Source organism: Tachyglossus aculeatus, chromosome 10 (genome assembly GCF_015852505.1).
Source record: "Tachyglossus aculeatus isolate mTacAcu1 chromosome 10, mTacAcu1.pri, whole genome shotgun sequence".
In the NCBI taxonomy this organism is placed as follows: domain Eukaryota; kingdom Metazoa; phylum Chordata; class Mammalia; order Monotremata; family Tachyglossidae; genus Tachyglossus; species Tachyglossus aculeatus.
Genome location: NC_052075.1, coordinates 22,587,035 through 22,602,941, shown reverse-complemented (window position 1 = coordinate 22,602,941; position 15,907 = coordinate 22,587,035). Strand labels below are relative to the sequence as shown.

The following is a 15,907-nucleotide window of genomic DNA, read 5'->3' as shown; positions in this document are numbered from 1 at the left end:
TTAAATCAAATCAAATTAAATTAAATTAAATTTTAGATCTCCATGGATTCCTTCCAACTCCTTTAGGGCAGATCATGGAGAAGGATCGTTAGTTGAACTTGCAAACTTGGACAGTCAGAAAGTAGATAAAGTAGATGATGAGTCACCTGTTACTCTTAATTAGTTTGTCCTAGAAGTTTCCAGCAAATACCTTGAATTAAGTCATGGGGGAACTGCCTGGAGGAAAACTGCAACAGGAGAAACCAGAAAACACTAGATAAAAGACCCCTAGAGTTCTTCCCCTACTCAGGATTGCACCTGGAGAGTTTCCAGGCCTCTACCGGCCTCGGCTATGGGAGGGAGAGTCAAGCAGAGGCCTACTCATTCCGTTCCTAGCTTAGCCAGTGGCTAGGGAATGGAAGGCAATCTGCTACAAGTCAAAACTCACCCGTGCTGGGCAGCAGTGTCATGGGAGAGAGTCGAGGGCAGAGACTGCATGGAAGGCGGCAATGGTAAACCGCTTCCGTATTTTTACCAAGAATACGCTATGGATACACTACCAGAACGATTGCAGATGGAGAGCGTGGTGTTCTGGGAGAGATGTACCCATGGCATCGCTATCGGTCGGACACAACTCGTTGGCATAAGACAAGACAAGAGTTCTTCATGACCCTAAGAAGCCACTGATGTGCATTCCCCTTTTTTACTGCAGACCTACCTTTGAATGTCTTTTCTTTTTATAAGTCCTTTAGCACAGCGCATGCAAAATTGTGTACACCTACTCAATAATAAAAATAATACAGTCCCCTCTATGTTTTTCAGCGCTGATGATCTGGTTTGTCAATTCTCCAGATTCTTTCCTTCTCCCTCCTTGTCCCAACTACTGCCATTTAATTGCTCATTCATTCATTCAGTCGTATTTATTGAGCACTTACTGTGTGCAGAGCACTGTACTAAGCGCTTGGGAAGTACAGGTTGGCAACATATAGAGACGGTCCCTACCCAACAGTGGGCTCACAGTCTAGAAGGGGGAGACAGAGAACAAAACCAAACATGTTAACAAAATAAAATAAATAGAATACGTACAAGTAAAATAAATAAATAAAGTAATAAGTACGTACAAACATATATACATATATACAGGTGCTGTGGGGAAGGGAAGGAGGTAAGGCGGGGGGGGGGGGGGGTGTGGAGAGCGGGAGGACGGGGAGACCTGAAGGTGGCTGGGGTGAATTTAGGAAGAAACTCAAACCAATCCACTTTGCTGTTTGTTACATTCACAAACAGGGGTCTCCTCAGCTTTCCTTTAGATGCCTATGCAGTGACAAATGGGCACATTATGATAATAATAATAATAATAAAAATAATTGTGGTATTTGTTAAGCACTTTATTATGTGACAGGTACTGTTCTAAGTGGGGTAGTTACAAAGAAATAGGGTTGGACACAGTCCCTGTCCCACATAGGGTTCACAGTCTTAATCCCCATTTCACAGATAACTGAGGCCCAGAGAAGTGAAGTGACTTGCCCAAGGTCACACAGCAGACAAGTGGAGGAGCAGGGATGAGAATCCATCCATCCGTGCTGTATCCACTAGGCCACACTGCATGTGTGATTGACTATGTGAATGCATGACCATCAACCCCTTCTACACTGTGTACATATAAAGATTTGCCCATTGTGTGCTGTTGCATTGCACCTAAGGTGATTTGCGCCATTTAGGCCATGAGTTGTTGCCACCAGCTTTTTTTTAAGCTTCTTTTCTCACCCTTAAACAGAGCGTGTGATTAGGTTCATTCAGCAACTCCTTCGCCACACTCTACCAGAGCCTCCACAACATCACTCTCTCCGTTCGAGGTGGCTGACTCCCCGTCGGTCTTTTCACCTTGTCTACCACACCTTTCCTCCCTGAGGTTTTCCGAGGTCTTGGCTCTCCCGGTGCCAATATCTGCAAAATGGAACTGGTCTCGCCTTCACACGCTTTTCGTGTTCTCCCCAGTGACTCCCCTAGTTTTATGATGAGGGTGTAGTTTTTATTTTTTTCCTGGATACAGTTCAAATTCAAACTCTCCCTGGAGTCATTCCAGCCTATCTCAAATACCTTGTCTCCCTTCACTGCCTTTCCCTTTTATCTAACATTGACCTTCATTCGTTCTGTTTCTATCTAAGTCTCTCAGAACAGTTTGGAGGTGCCAGTGTCTAATTAGAGAGGGAAATACTTGGAATTTGGAACCATGAAAGATCAAATTCTGTTGCCCTACTTGAGCTAACTGTGGTTGGTGTAAAAACATTTTCTTCAGAAGCTTCTAGGAACTGAAACCAAGAGTTATCAATTGAGCAACTTCTTGCAACTCTGCCTATTGCAAGTTATGAAAAGTTCGTTCATGTATTTGATCAAATATGCATTGCTGTAACAGACACCCTTCAGAAGATTAAAGGTGGCATAATAATAGATCTTCGGCTACTTCAGGTGGGAAGGACTCAATCGATCCATCGTTTTTGTTGAGCGCTTACTGCGTGTGGAGCACTTATTCAATCGTATTTATTGAGCGCTTGCTGGGTGCAAAGCACTGTACTAATCACTTGGGAGAGTATAATATAACAGAGTTGGTGGACATGTTCCCTGCCCGCAACGAGCTTATAGTCTACTCGAACTGTGGCAACAGCGTTAACTTTCCACCACACCTCAAACGCTTGACTTCTGTGACCCGACCATGAAGAAAAGAGGCTGAACCACCGCCATGACATCGGGACTTCCAAAAGCCTCTGCTTCAGACAGGGAAGGATTCAAAACCAGTGACATGAGATCTTGTAACTTCCCCAGCACTTAGAACAGTGTTTTGCACATAGTAAGCACCTAATAAATGCCATCATTATTACTATTATTATTATTAACTTTTGTAATGTTGGGAAGGCCTCCGTCGTGGCTGCAGCCGGGACTTCTGTGACTATTCACCTGAGCTGTGAGGAGTCTTAAACTCTGCTACTCTTGCCTTGTTTAAATACTGTCTTCATCTTTTATATCTTGTTTTCACCTTTCCTTATTGTCTGTCATCAATTGTCTTCCCTCTGCCCTCTCACTTTTAAACTGTGAGTCCCTTGGGGACCAGAGATCATATCTATATTCCTTCTGTGATGAACTGTTTCAATGAATCAGCCAGGTGTTGTAGCCTGATGATAAATCTAAAGAAAACCAAGATGCTGAATCACTTTGCACCAGGGAAAATAGACTCACAACCAAAAATATGTATTGGCAATAGAGAAATCATAACAATAATAATAATAATAATAATGATGATAATTGTGGTGTTTTAATGCTCTTACTATATTCCAAGCATTGTACTAAGCACTGGGATAGATACAAGATAATCAGGTCAGACATGGGGATACACAGTCTAAGTATGAGAGAGAACAGTCTTTTAATCGCCTTTTTACAGATAAGGAAACTGAGACACAGAGAAATTAAGTGACTTGCTCAAGGTCACACAGCAGGCAAATGGTGGAGCTGGAATTTGAACCCAGGTCCTCTGACTCCAGCATCATGTTTTGTTTTTTTCAATGGTATATGTTGAGTGCCTATTAAGTGTCACTCTCTGTTTTAAGGGCTGGGGTAGATACAAGTTCATCAGGACTTGAACAAGTTCTAATCCCGGCTCCGCCACTTGTCTGCTGTGTGGCCTTGGGCAAGCCACTTTACTTCTCTGGGCTTCAGTTACCTCGTCTGTAAAATGGGGATTAAGACTGTGGGGCTCACAGTCTTCCTCAGTGCTTAGAACAGTGCTTGGCACACAGTGAGCACTTAACGAATACCATCATTATTATTATTACTATTATTATCAGATGGGATACAGTCCCTGTCCCACATGGAGCTCATAATCAAGTAGGAGGGAGAACAGGTATTGAATGTCCACTTTACAGTTGAGGAAACTGAGGCACAGAGAAGTTAAGTGACTTGCCCAAGGTCATGTACTTTATTGATTAAATTGAAACCATCAGACATCATCTCCCTAAAATCCCCCCCTGCTCTTCTTCAGACTCTCTCTCCTCCTGCCCCCTTTTCCGCTCTCCCAATTTTCCCAGTGACTTGCCCAGTGGAGCCGGTATTAGAACCCAGGTCCTCTGGCTCCCAGCTCATGCTTTCCTTCCAGTAGGCCATGCTGCTTCCCTAGGCCGTGATCGCTGTCACAAGTTTCCATTCCCTAGGCAGCACGCTAATCATCGATGAGAAGCAGCATGGCTCAGTGGAAAGAGCATGGGTTTGGGAGTCAGAGGTCATGGGTTCAAATCCCAGCTCCGCCACTTGTCAGCTGTGTGACTTTGGGCAAGTCACTTAATTTCTCTGTGCCTCAGTTACCTCATCTGTAAAATGGGGATTAAGAATGTGAGCCCCCCATGGGACAACCTGATCACCTTGTATCCTCCCCAGCACTTAAAACAGTGCTTTGTACATAGTAAGTGCTTAACAAATGCTATTATTATTATTATTATTATTATTATCAATGAAATGATAGACAAGGAAGTACAGGTCTGGGACTCAGAAGGATCTGGGTTGTAATCCCAGCTTTACCACATGACTGCTGTTTGACCTTGGGCAAGTCGCTTCACTTCTCTATGCCTCAGTTACCTCCTCCATAAAATAGGGATTAAGACTGTGAGCCTAGCACGTAGTAAGCACTTAATGAATACCATTAAAAAAATAAAATTGGGAAACTGAAAATAAAAATGGAAGAGGAAAGGACATGATAAAGAAAAGCCTTGGACAGAGGCCTTCCCTAAGCCTAAGAGAGGGGACAGTGTGGCCTAGTGGCTAGAGCATGGGCCTAAGAGTCAGAAGGACCTGGGTTCTAATCCTGGCTCCACCACTCATCTGCTGCGTGACCTTGGGCAAGTCACTTCATTTCTCTGGGCCTCAGTTACCTCATCTATAATATGGGGATTACAGCACTTGTATATATTTGTACAGATTTATTTGTACATACCATTCTATTTATTTTGTTAATGATGTGCATATTGCTATAATTCTATTTGTTCTGACAATTTTGACACCTGTCTACATGTTTTGTTTTGTTGTCTGTCTCCCCCTTCTAGAATGTGAGCCCATTGTTGGGCAGGGACTGTCTCTATATGTTGCCGACTTGTACTTCCCAAGTGCTTAGTACAGTGCTCTGCACACAGTAAGCGCTCAATTAATATGATTGAATGAATGAATGACTGACTGTGATCCCCTCATGGGACAGGAACTGTGTCTAACCCAATTTGCTAATATCCATGCCAGCACTTAGTACAGCACCTTGCACATAGTAAGTGCTTAACAAATACCACAATTATTATTATTAAATGTTTTGATGAGGCAGGAAGAGATGGGATCAGAGGTGGGGACACAGATTTTGAGAGGACCTGAGACCTCTCCTCTTGAGATATTGCTGGGAAAATCGGAAGACTAGAAAAGGGGGCAGGAGGAGAGAGAGTCTGTAGAAGAGCAAGGGGGATTTTAGGGAGATGCTGTCTGATGGGTTCAATTTAATCAATAAAGGTAACATGCAACATCACTAGGGGAAAGAGTTGGGGGGGGTAGGGGAAGAGAGGTTTGAGGAGAGAGTTAATCATCTGGAACAGTTGGTATGGGTAATGGCTATGGGAGTCAATAAGGATGGAGAAGTATTACTGTCAGGTGGAGGACAGGGAAGAATTAAAGCAGGTGAGGATTAAGTTAAAATGGATGAGGTCAACCTAGTGTCTGGATTTGTACCAGCAGCTTTCCACAGTTTGTGTGGAGGAAGCATACTGTAGAGATGATCCAGAGTTGTGAGTGAGTGTTATGAGATTGGCAGTGGGACAGGGGAGTAGGGTAGTTAAGGTCAGGGAAGAGGGAAGTGTTGAATGCAAAAATTTCTACATCCAGAGAAGGTAGTTTGGGTATGGAGATTACTATTATTATTATTAATAGTAATGATAATGATTGTGGTATTTGTCAAGCACTTACTATGTGCCAGGCACTGTATTAATCACTGGGGTGGATACCAGCAAATTCCTTTGGACACAGTCCTTATAATAATAATGATGGTATTTATTCTGTGTTTACTGTTTGTTAAGCGCTGTTCTAAGCGCTGGGGTAGATATAAGCTAATTGGGTTGGATACTGTCTCTGTCCCCCATGGGGCTCACACCTTTAATCCCCATTTTAGAGATGAGGTAACTGAGACTCAGAGGAGTTAAATGATTTGCCCAAGGTCACCCAGCCATCTTGGTGGGGTCAGGATTAGAATCCAGGTCCTTCTGATTCCCAGGCCCATACTCTCTATCCACTAGGACACACTACTTCTTTTTTTCAATTAGGATTGCTTGAGATTTAAGGGGCCCTGCAGCTCAGAAGCTTCCTGTATGTTGGGGAGACAGTCTTGCTTCCCCAAACCCTGCCCATCTCGGGGAAACCTGGGTGGTGGTCAAGAGACCTAACTACTGGTTCCAGATCTGCCACTTGCCCACAGCAAGATCCTGGGCAAATCACTTAGCTTCTCTAGTTTTCAGTTGCCTCATCTGTAAAATAAGGATAAAACAGCTGTTCTCTCTTGCTTGTGGAGTGTGAGTTCCATGGAGAACAGTAACTGTGTCCAATCCGATCATCCCAGTGCTTAGAACAGTGCCTTGGTACCATCATCATCATTATTATTATTATTATTATAATCACCTTGTAACCTCCCCAGCGCTTAGAACAGTACCATCATTATGATTATTATGATTATTATAATCACCTTATAACCTCCCCAGTGCTTAGAACAGTGCTTTGCACATAGTAAGTGCTTAATAAATGCCATTATTATTATTATTATTGTAGCTTCCCCAGTGCTTACCATAGTGCTTGGCCCATAGTAAGGGCTTAATAAATATCATTATTGTTATTACTCTGGGTACTCTTCCCAGAGTCAAAGTCAACTACTTCCTTAAAATAAAATTCTATAAAAACCTAAATCCTTCCCAGGGATATTTGAACATTTGGCATAGTGGATAGAGCACAGGCCTGGGAGTCAGAGGTCATGAGTTCTAATCCCGGCTCTGCCACCTGTCTGCTGAGAGACCTTGGGCAAGTCACTTGACGTCTCTGGGCCTCACTGCCTCAGCTGTTAAATAGGGGTTGAGACTGGGAGACTCCAAGTTCCTGAAAAGCTGATCTTTTCAAGATCTGACTTTCTCTTCAATCAATCAGTTGTATTTATTGAGCACTTATTGTGTGCAGAGCACTGTTCTAAGCACTTGGGAAGTACAAGTTGGCAACATATAGAGACAGTCTCTACCCAACAGTGGGCTCACTGAATGAAGTCCTGGGAGTGGATCTTCATCTTGCGATGGACCCCAAATTTTGGAGTTTCCATCCCCTTCCCGGTCTGATGAAACCCCTAACCTTAGTCCCATGGGACCAAGTTTCTCCAGGCATTCGTTGTGTGCAACTGAACGGGTAAAACAGCTGAATTATCCACCTCTATAGCTTCTCAAAAGCCCTGCTCTCCTGTTTCTGAGGCTTCCCCATACCCTATTATAGAGTTATTGTTTTGTTTACCTTCTCACCTCACTCTGTACTTTAGCTGTCTTTCTACCATCCTAATTTTATAAAGGCTCCCAGTTCTTTAATCCTTCAAAAACCAGAGTTCAGGCTCCCCTCCCCACCCGCAAACACCACCCTCCCATGACTGTGCAGTGTGGGCAAAGTTTTAACGTTCCCACCAGAAAGTGGAGAAGTATACATGCTGGAGGACATGCGCTGAGGGAGCTTCGAGGAGTTGTTGGCCTTTAGGTTAGTTTAACGAGTTTGCAGTTACGAGTAGGGTCAAAAAGAATGGGTGTGTCGGGGAATGAAAGAAACAGACAGCCAGGGACAGATTACACCCTTTCTTTATCTGAGAAGTCTTGAAAGGAATAGGACCTTGATACCTAGAGAAACGGCTGGCAATCTTGTCCCATCCTACTCTTACACCCATTTTCTCTGCTGGCACTCAGCTCGTAAGGTGTGGGGGTTCGATCTGGCTTGACACGGAAGAACTGGAGCTGCAGTGATAATAATGATGGTATTTAAGTGCTTACTAAGTGTCAAGCACTGTTCTAAGTGCTGGAGTAGATAGAAGCTAATCAAGTTGGACATAGTCCCTGTTCTATTTAGGACTCAGTCTAAATCCCCATTTTACAGATGAGGTACTGAGGCATAGAGAAGTGAAATGACTTGTCCTAGGTCATTTGAAGTGCTGCAGTGCTCTGTTACTTAGCTTATTGAGGTCCTGTAAGAGTTGACCCATGTTTATAATAATAAAGATGGCATTTATTAAGCGCTTACTATGTGCAAAGCACTGTTCTAAGCACTGGGGAGGTTACAAGGTGATCATATTGTCCCATGGGGGGCTCACAGTCTTAATCCCGATTTTACAGATGAGGTAACTGTGGCACAGAGAAGTTAAGTGACTTGCCCGAAGTCACACAGCTGACAATTGGCAGAGCCTGGATTTGAACCCATGACCTCTGACGACAAAGCCCGTGCTCTTTCCACTGAGCCACGCTGCTTCTCATATGTTGTCTGTTGTCTGTTTCACCCAACAGTTTGCCCCAGGATGTAAAACACAGGGAATGTGTCTGTTCATTGTTGTATTGTACTCTCCCAAGTGCTTACTACAGAGTTCTGCACACAGTAAGTGCTCAATACATTTGATTGAATGACCGACTGACTGAATGAAAGTTGATGATCTAAATGCCTGGCTCAGTTAGGCAGTTTAATAGGCCTGAGAAAGCCAAACTCTGTTTTTGTCAGTTATCCAAAGTTTCAATGATTTAAATTTGTTCAGACCTCAGCTGGTTTAGATAATCAGTTTGCTACTGCATTTCATTCACTTTGATGGCTGTGATTTGGGTCCTGGGCTGCTTAAATGAAGCAGAAGATGAATATATTATCATTATGGTATTTAAGCACTTACTATGTGCCAGGCACTGTGCTTAGCAATGGGGTGGGTTCAAGCAAATCGGGTTGCACACAGTCCCTGTCCCACGTTGGGCTCACAGTCTCAATCCCCATTTCACAGATGGGGGAACTGAGGCCTCTAGAAGTGAAGTGACTTGCCCAAGATCATACAGCAGATAAGTGGCAGAACCGGGATTAGAACTATGCCATGCTGCTTTTCCAGACTTACCTAGAGAAGGCTTACCTTCTTTTTCTACCCCCTTGGGTTCATCTCATAAAGTATTTAAAAGTTGGTCTTGGAGTAATAACAATAATAATAATAATAATAATAATGGCATTTGTTAAGTGCTTACTATGTGCCAAGCAATGCTTGAAGCCCCAGGGGGATACAAGGTAATCAGGTTGTCCCACGTGGAGCTCACAGTCTTACTCCCCATTTTACAGATGAGGGAACTGAGGCCTAGAGAAGTGAAGTGACTTGCCCGCGTGGAGCCGGTATTAGAACCCATGACCTCTGACTCAAAAGCCTGTGCTCTTTCCACTGAGCCACACTGCTTCTCTGAGTGCCACCTTTATATGACCCCACCTCACCTTGCTCCGGGAGATATTGTTGAGGGAGGGTAGGGGAAAAGTTGCGGATATGTAACTTGGTGTAGTGGATAGATCAAGGGACTGGGAATCGGAAGGTCATGGGTTCTAATCCTGGCTCTGCCACATCTGCTGTGTGACCCTGGGCAAGTCAGTTTGCTTCTCTGTGCTTCAGTTCCCTCATCTGCAAAATGGGGATTGAGACTGTGAGCTCCATATGGGACAGAGACTTTGTCTGACCTGATTTGCTTGTATCCACCCCAGTGTTTAGTACAGTGCCTGACACATGGCAAGCACTTAATAAATACCACAATTATTATTACTATTCTATAGAGTGCTGTTCTCCATTTCTTTCAAATTCACAGTCACCTAGTGTGATCAAACCCTCCAGAGTCCGTGGCCTGCTTCTTCAAATTTGCAGAAGTGGGGTTGAGAGTAGCTTCCTCTTCTGATTGTCTTCCACAATCTCCCCATCCTGACAAGCCTTCTGGGAATCATAAGGCCATGGGTTCTCTGCTGTGTGTCTCTGGGCAAGTCACTTAACTTCTCTGTGCCTCAGCTACCTCACCTGTAAAATGGGGATTCAGACTGTGAGCCCCATGTTGGACATGGGCTGTGTCCAACCTGATAATAATAATTGTGGTATTAAAGCGCTTACTAGGTGCCGGGCACTGTACTGAGTGCTGGGGTGGATACAAGCAAATTAAGTTGGACACAGTGCTGTCTCACACTGGAGCTCACGGTTTTTAATCTCCATTTTACAGATGAGGTAATTTAGGCCCAGAGAATAATAATAATTATTATGTTATTTAAGCACATACTATGTGCCAAGCACTGCTCTAAGTGCTGGGGTAGATATGAGGCAATCAGGCACTGAGTAAGCATTGAATAAATACAATTAATTGATGTCCACTATACATACAACCCAATATGAGGCTCACAGTCTTAATCCCCATTTTACAGATGAGGTAACTGAGGCACAGAGAAGTTAACTGGCTTGCCCAAGGTCACACAGCAGACAAACGATTAACTTGTATCTACCCCAGTACTTAGTATAGTGCCTGGCACATAATAAATGCTTAAAAAATATGCTAACCCCCCTCCAAAAAGCAATAACTATCCTAGATATTTGTTGGAGTGGTTTCAGAAATGGCTTACATTAGGCCAGATCTCACAATATCTCAAGCCCCTTTGTAGTGGAGGTTACAAGCAGAAGCAACTATGGATTATCACTATCCTTTGGAATGTAAGCTCCTTGTGGGAAAGGAATGCATCTACTAACTATGTTGTATCATACTCTTTCAAGTGTTTAGCACAGTGCTCTGCACATAGAAAGCACTCAATAAATACCATTGATTGATAGATAAGAACGCTCACTATGCCATTACTGTGCCATATCCTCATTGTGGGCCAGGAATATATCTATTGTTGTCTCTCAAGTGCTTAGTACAGTGCCTTGCACTGAGTAAACATTGAATAAATACAATTAATTGATGTCCACTATACATCCAACCCAATATTCTATCCCTAAGAATAGCAATGGGATTCTTGGAGGAAAATAACAGCCATCTTCAACTGTCCACTCTCCAATGGCTTCTTCCCCACTGTTTTCAAACATTCCCATGTCTCCCCTAACCTTAAAAAAAAAAAAACCTTGCTGTGACCTCACGGCTCCCTCCACTTATCACCCCATCTCCCTTCTGCCATTCCTCTCGAGACTCCTTCAGTGAGTTGTCTAAACCTACTGTCTCAATTTCTTCTCTCCTTAACCCCCTCTAATCTGGCTTCCATCCCCTTCACTCCACAGAAACCACCCTCTCAAAAGTCTCCGATGATCTCCTTCTTGCCAAATCCAATGGCCTCTACTCCATCCTAATTCTCCCTGACCCCTCAACTGCCTTTGACGTGGTTGGTCACCCCCTTCTCCTGAAAACTTGGCTTCACTGACCCTGTCCTCTCCTGGTTCTCAGTCTCCTTAATGGGCTCCTCCCCTGCCTCCCACCCCCTAACTCTGGGGGTCCCTCAAGGTTCAGTTCTGGGTCCCCTTCTATTCTCCATCTAAACCCACTCCCTTGGAGAAAACATTTGTTCCAATGGCTTCAGCTACCACCTCTATGTGGATGATACCCAAATCTACATCTCCAGCCGTGATCTCTCTCCCTCTCTGTAATCTTGCAGTTCCTCCTGTCTTCAAGACACCTCTACTTGGATGTCCTCCAGTCACCTCCAGCTTAACATGTCCAAACAGAACTTCTTATCTTCCACCCAAACTCTGTCCTCCCCCTGACTTTCCCATCACTGTAGATGGCACCACCACCCTTTATCTCACAAGTCCATAACTTTGGCATTATCCTTGACTCCTCTCTCTCATTCAACCCACATATTCAATCCATCACTAAATCCTGTCAGTCCCACCTTCACGACATGGCTAAAATCCACCATTTCCTCTCCATCCAAACTTCTACCATGTTAACACAATCACTTATCATATCCTACCTGGAATACTACATCAGCCTACTTGCTGACCTCCCAGCCTCCTGTCTCTTTCCTCTCCAGTCCATACTTCACTCTGCTGCCCGGATCACTTTTCCACAAAGACACTCAGGACTTGTTTCCCCACACCTCAAGAAACTCCAGTGATTGCCCCTCTATCTCTGCATCAAACAAAAACTCCTCATCGAAAATAAAAGCACTCAATCACCTTTCCCTCTCTTACCTCACTTTGCTACTCTCTTTCTACAACCCAGCCCGCACACTTTGCTCCTCTAGTGCTAACCTTCTCCCTGTGCCCCTATCTATCTATCTATCTATCTATCTATCTATCTATCTATCTATCTATCTATCTATCTCGCCGCTGATGCCTTGCTCAGGTCTTGCTTCTAACCTGGAATGCCCTTACTCCTCAAATCCAGCAGACAATTACTGTCATCCGGTTAAAGGCCTTATTGAAGGCTCATCTCCTCCAGGAGGCCTTCCCTGACTAAATTCCCTTTTTCTCTTTTCCCACTCCCTTCTGCGTGCCCTGACTTGCTCCCTTTGTACAACCCTCCCCTTCCCAGCCCCACAGCAGTTAAGTAGATATCTGTAATTTATATTATTGTCTGTCTCTCCCCTCTAAACTGTAAGTTCTTTGTGGGCAGGGAATATTTCTGTTTGTTGTTATGTTGTACTCTCCCAAGAGCATAGTATAATGCTCTCCACACAGTTAAGTACTCAGTAAATATGATCGATTGAATGAATGAGTGAACAAGTACCAAGATTATTGTTATCATCATTATTATTACTATATCTACTCCAACACTCAGTACTGTGCCTGGGATCATCATCGTTGTCAATGGTATTTATTGAGTGTTTACTTTAAAGAGCAGATAATTTTCTTGCCCACAACAAGCATAGAGTCTATTGGGCACATAGTAAGTACTTAACAGATACCATTAAAACAAAGACAAAAATTTTCCTTGATATCTTTATTGCCTTCCTCGGTACTTTCTCCTGCTCTATATCCTCCCTAAAATGCAGGGATCAGAACTTGCCACAGTATTTTAGGTGTGGGCATGCTAAGGTCTAATACAGTGGGAAAAAACTCAGCTTTTTATTTTGTTGGTTGTTGGAGAGGCATCTTTTATTTTATTTAATTTCCTCTCATACCCATGCTGAATAGAATTCAGATCGACGATGTCGCCAGACAGCATATAGTCCTAACACCCTTCCTCTCCCCAATTCACTTTTCACTTCCTTCCCCATTCTCCCCACCCTTCTTTAGTCCTTTAAAAGCCATTGCTGTGTCTTTCCTGTAATCCTCTCTCTGTACCCCATAACTCTGAATCTGGTCCCCCTGCCCCTGTTGCTCCCCCGTCCCTAGCACCCCACTGGGCTAGGCTTGTAGTCTGTGACCCAAAGCCATCCGGTGCAACTTTTAAAAGTGGCACAATCCAACTTTACAAAACTTAAGTATATGTATATATATATATATATATATATATATATATATATATATATATAAAAGGAGATAGGTATATATATATACCTATCTCCTTTTATATATATATATATATATATATATATATATACATATACCTAAGTTTTGTAAAGTTGGATTGTGCCACTATATATATATATATCTCCTTTTTTATGGTATCTGTTAATCGCTTGCGCTTAAGCACTTAAGGAGAAGCATCCTGGCTCAGTGGAAAGATCCCGGGCTTTGGAGTCAGAGGTCCTGGATTTAAATCCCTGCTCTGCCAATTGTCAGCTGTGTGACTTTGGGCAAGTCACTTCACTTCTCTGGGCCTCATTTTCCCTCATCTGTAAAATGGGGATGAAGACTATGAGCCCCCCATGGGACAACCTGATAACCTTGTAACCTCCCCAGCGCTTAGAACAGTGCTTTGCACATAGTAAGTGCTTAATAAATGCCATTATTATTATTATTATTATTACTATGTGCCAGCCACGGTACTAAGAGTCGGAGCAGATATAAGCTAATCGGGTTGGACACAGTTCCTGTCCCACATGGGGCTCACAGTCTTAATCCCCATTTTCCAGATGAGGTAACTGAGGCAAGGAGAAATGAAGTGACTTGACCAAGGTCATGCAGCAGACAAGTGGGAGTGCGAGTAACAGAACCCAGGCCTTGTGTTCTATGAGCCCCACGTGGCACAGGGACTGTGTTCAATCTGACTAGCTTGTGTCCACCCCAGTGCTTAGAACAGTGCTTGGCACATAGTAAGCTCTTAACAAATACCACAGGTATTAGCATTATCATTGTTGCTACCACGAGGCCACACTGCTTCTCCTCCTGGGCAGGAAGCCCATCTACCAACCTCACTGATTTGTATTTGCTCAAGCCAAATACTGTGCTCTGTACCTAGTTTGTGTTCAATAAATGCCATTTATTGATCGATATCTTGAGGACCTTAATAGGTGAGGCAATCGAAACACCCCAAGGGAAACCGAAGGGAGTGATTAGGCAATTTCTTGGAATCAGGATAACTGCCCAGGTAATGTAATCAAAGAAAGCCCGAATGCAAATGGTTGCTTGGAGAAGGTGGAAAGGTCAAACGGATTCAACATGAAGAATTCTTTGTCTCTTGCATTCAACTGCTTGAGTAACATGAATGAAAAATGGAGAAATCCCTTAGGGTGTCAGGATTTGCAAATGGAGGTTCTCAAAAAGAAAAGAAACCTTCAGTTCCCAGACTACCCCCACATGAACTCTAAGAGGGCTGTCCTCTAAAAGATATTGAGAAGGAGAGGTTAAAGCATATTGAGATTTTAGAGTTTGGCTCATAGTCTATTTTGGGAGATTGGGAAGCTATTGTGGAAAGTTTATAAGTCTATGTCTGGCTCAGCATTTCACTGTTTTGAATTCTAAAGTATTTTCCAACCCTCTTGTATTTTCACTTCCTGTTTTGATCACCAGCTTTGCCTTGATTAGAGTAGTTCTCCTCTAGTCACTACTCTCAAGGCTCTGTCTTGCTTTTTCAATCTTTAGTTTAGTTGGGAATTGCATGTTGTTCATTCACTCAATCGTTTTCATTGAGCATTTACTGTGTGCAGAACACTGTACTTGAGCGCTTGAAAAGTAAAATTCAGCAACAAATATAGACAATCTCTGCCCACGGTGGTTTAAGGGACTGGGTTTTGCTTATAATGGTCTTCATATTGAAGTTTCTCAAGGATTATAAGACATTCATTAGATTGTAAACGTCTTGAAGGTGAAGAATCCAGCCTTTTTCTTTTATTTTCCCGAGTGCTAAGGACAGGACTCTGCAGTCAGCTGGGGCTCTATGAATGCTGTTGTGGATGATGGTGAAGTGCTTTCTTAATCTTCATATCTGTAATTTACTTATTTATATTAATGTTCGTCTCCCCTCCTCTACACTGTAAGCTCATTGTGGGCAGGGAATGTGTCTATTGCTGTATTCTCCCAAGCACTTAGTACAATGCTCTGCAAACAGTAGGCGTTTAATAAATATGATTGAATGAAAGAACTTTAAGTAATGAAATGATGATGATGGTATTTAAGTGCTTACTATGTGCTAAGCACTTTGGTAGCTACAAGGTGATCAGGTTGTCCCATGTGGGGGTCACAGTCTTCATCCCCACTTTATAGATGAGGAAACTGAGGCCCAGAGAAGCTAAGTGACTTGCCCAAAGTTACACAGCTGACAAGTGGCAGAGCTGGGATTAGAACCCACGACCTCTGACTCCAAAGCCCGTACTCTTTCCACTAAGCCATGTTGCTTCCCACTTTACAAATCTTAACATATCTGAGAGGCAGAGGAGCACAGGCTAGCACTGACTTCTCACCTCCCTGGAGAATTCCCTCTTTTTCTCTATCCTTTGGAATCCTGTCCAGAGGAGAAACAGAAAAAGCTGGGGCGGGAAAAGTCTGGGATTC

General features: G+C 43.3%; 1 non-coding gene across 1 annotated transcript; it reads left to right on the top strand.

Annotated features, from left to right (window-relative positions):
* Positions 1-279: 279 nt before the first annotated feature.
* On the top strand, positions 280-417 carry LOC119933845. Its single transcript, XR_005452714.1, has one exon. It is a non-coding gene; the product is annotated as a small nucleolar RNA SNORA7 (small nucleolar RNA).
* The last annotated feature ends 15,490 nt before the right edge of the window (positions 418-15,907 follow it).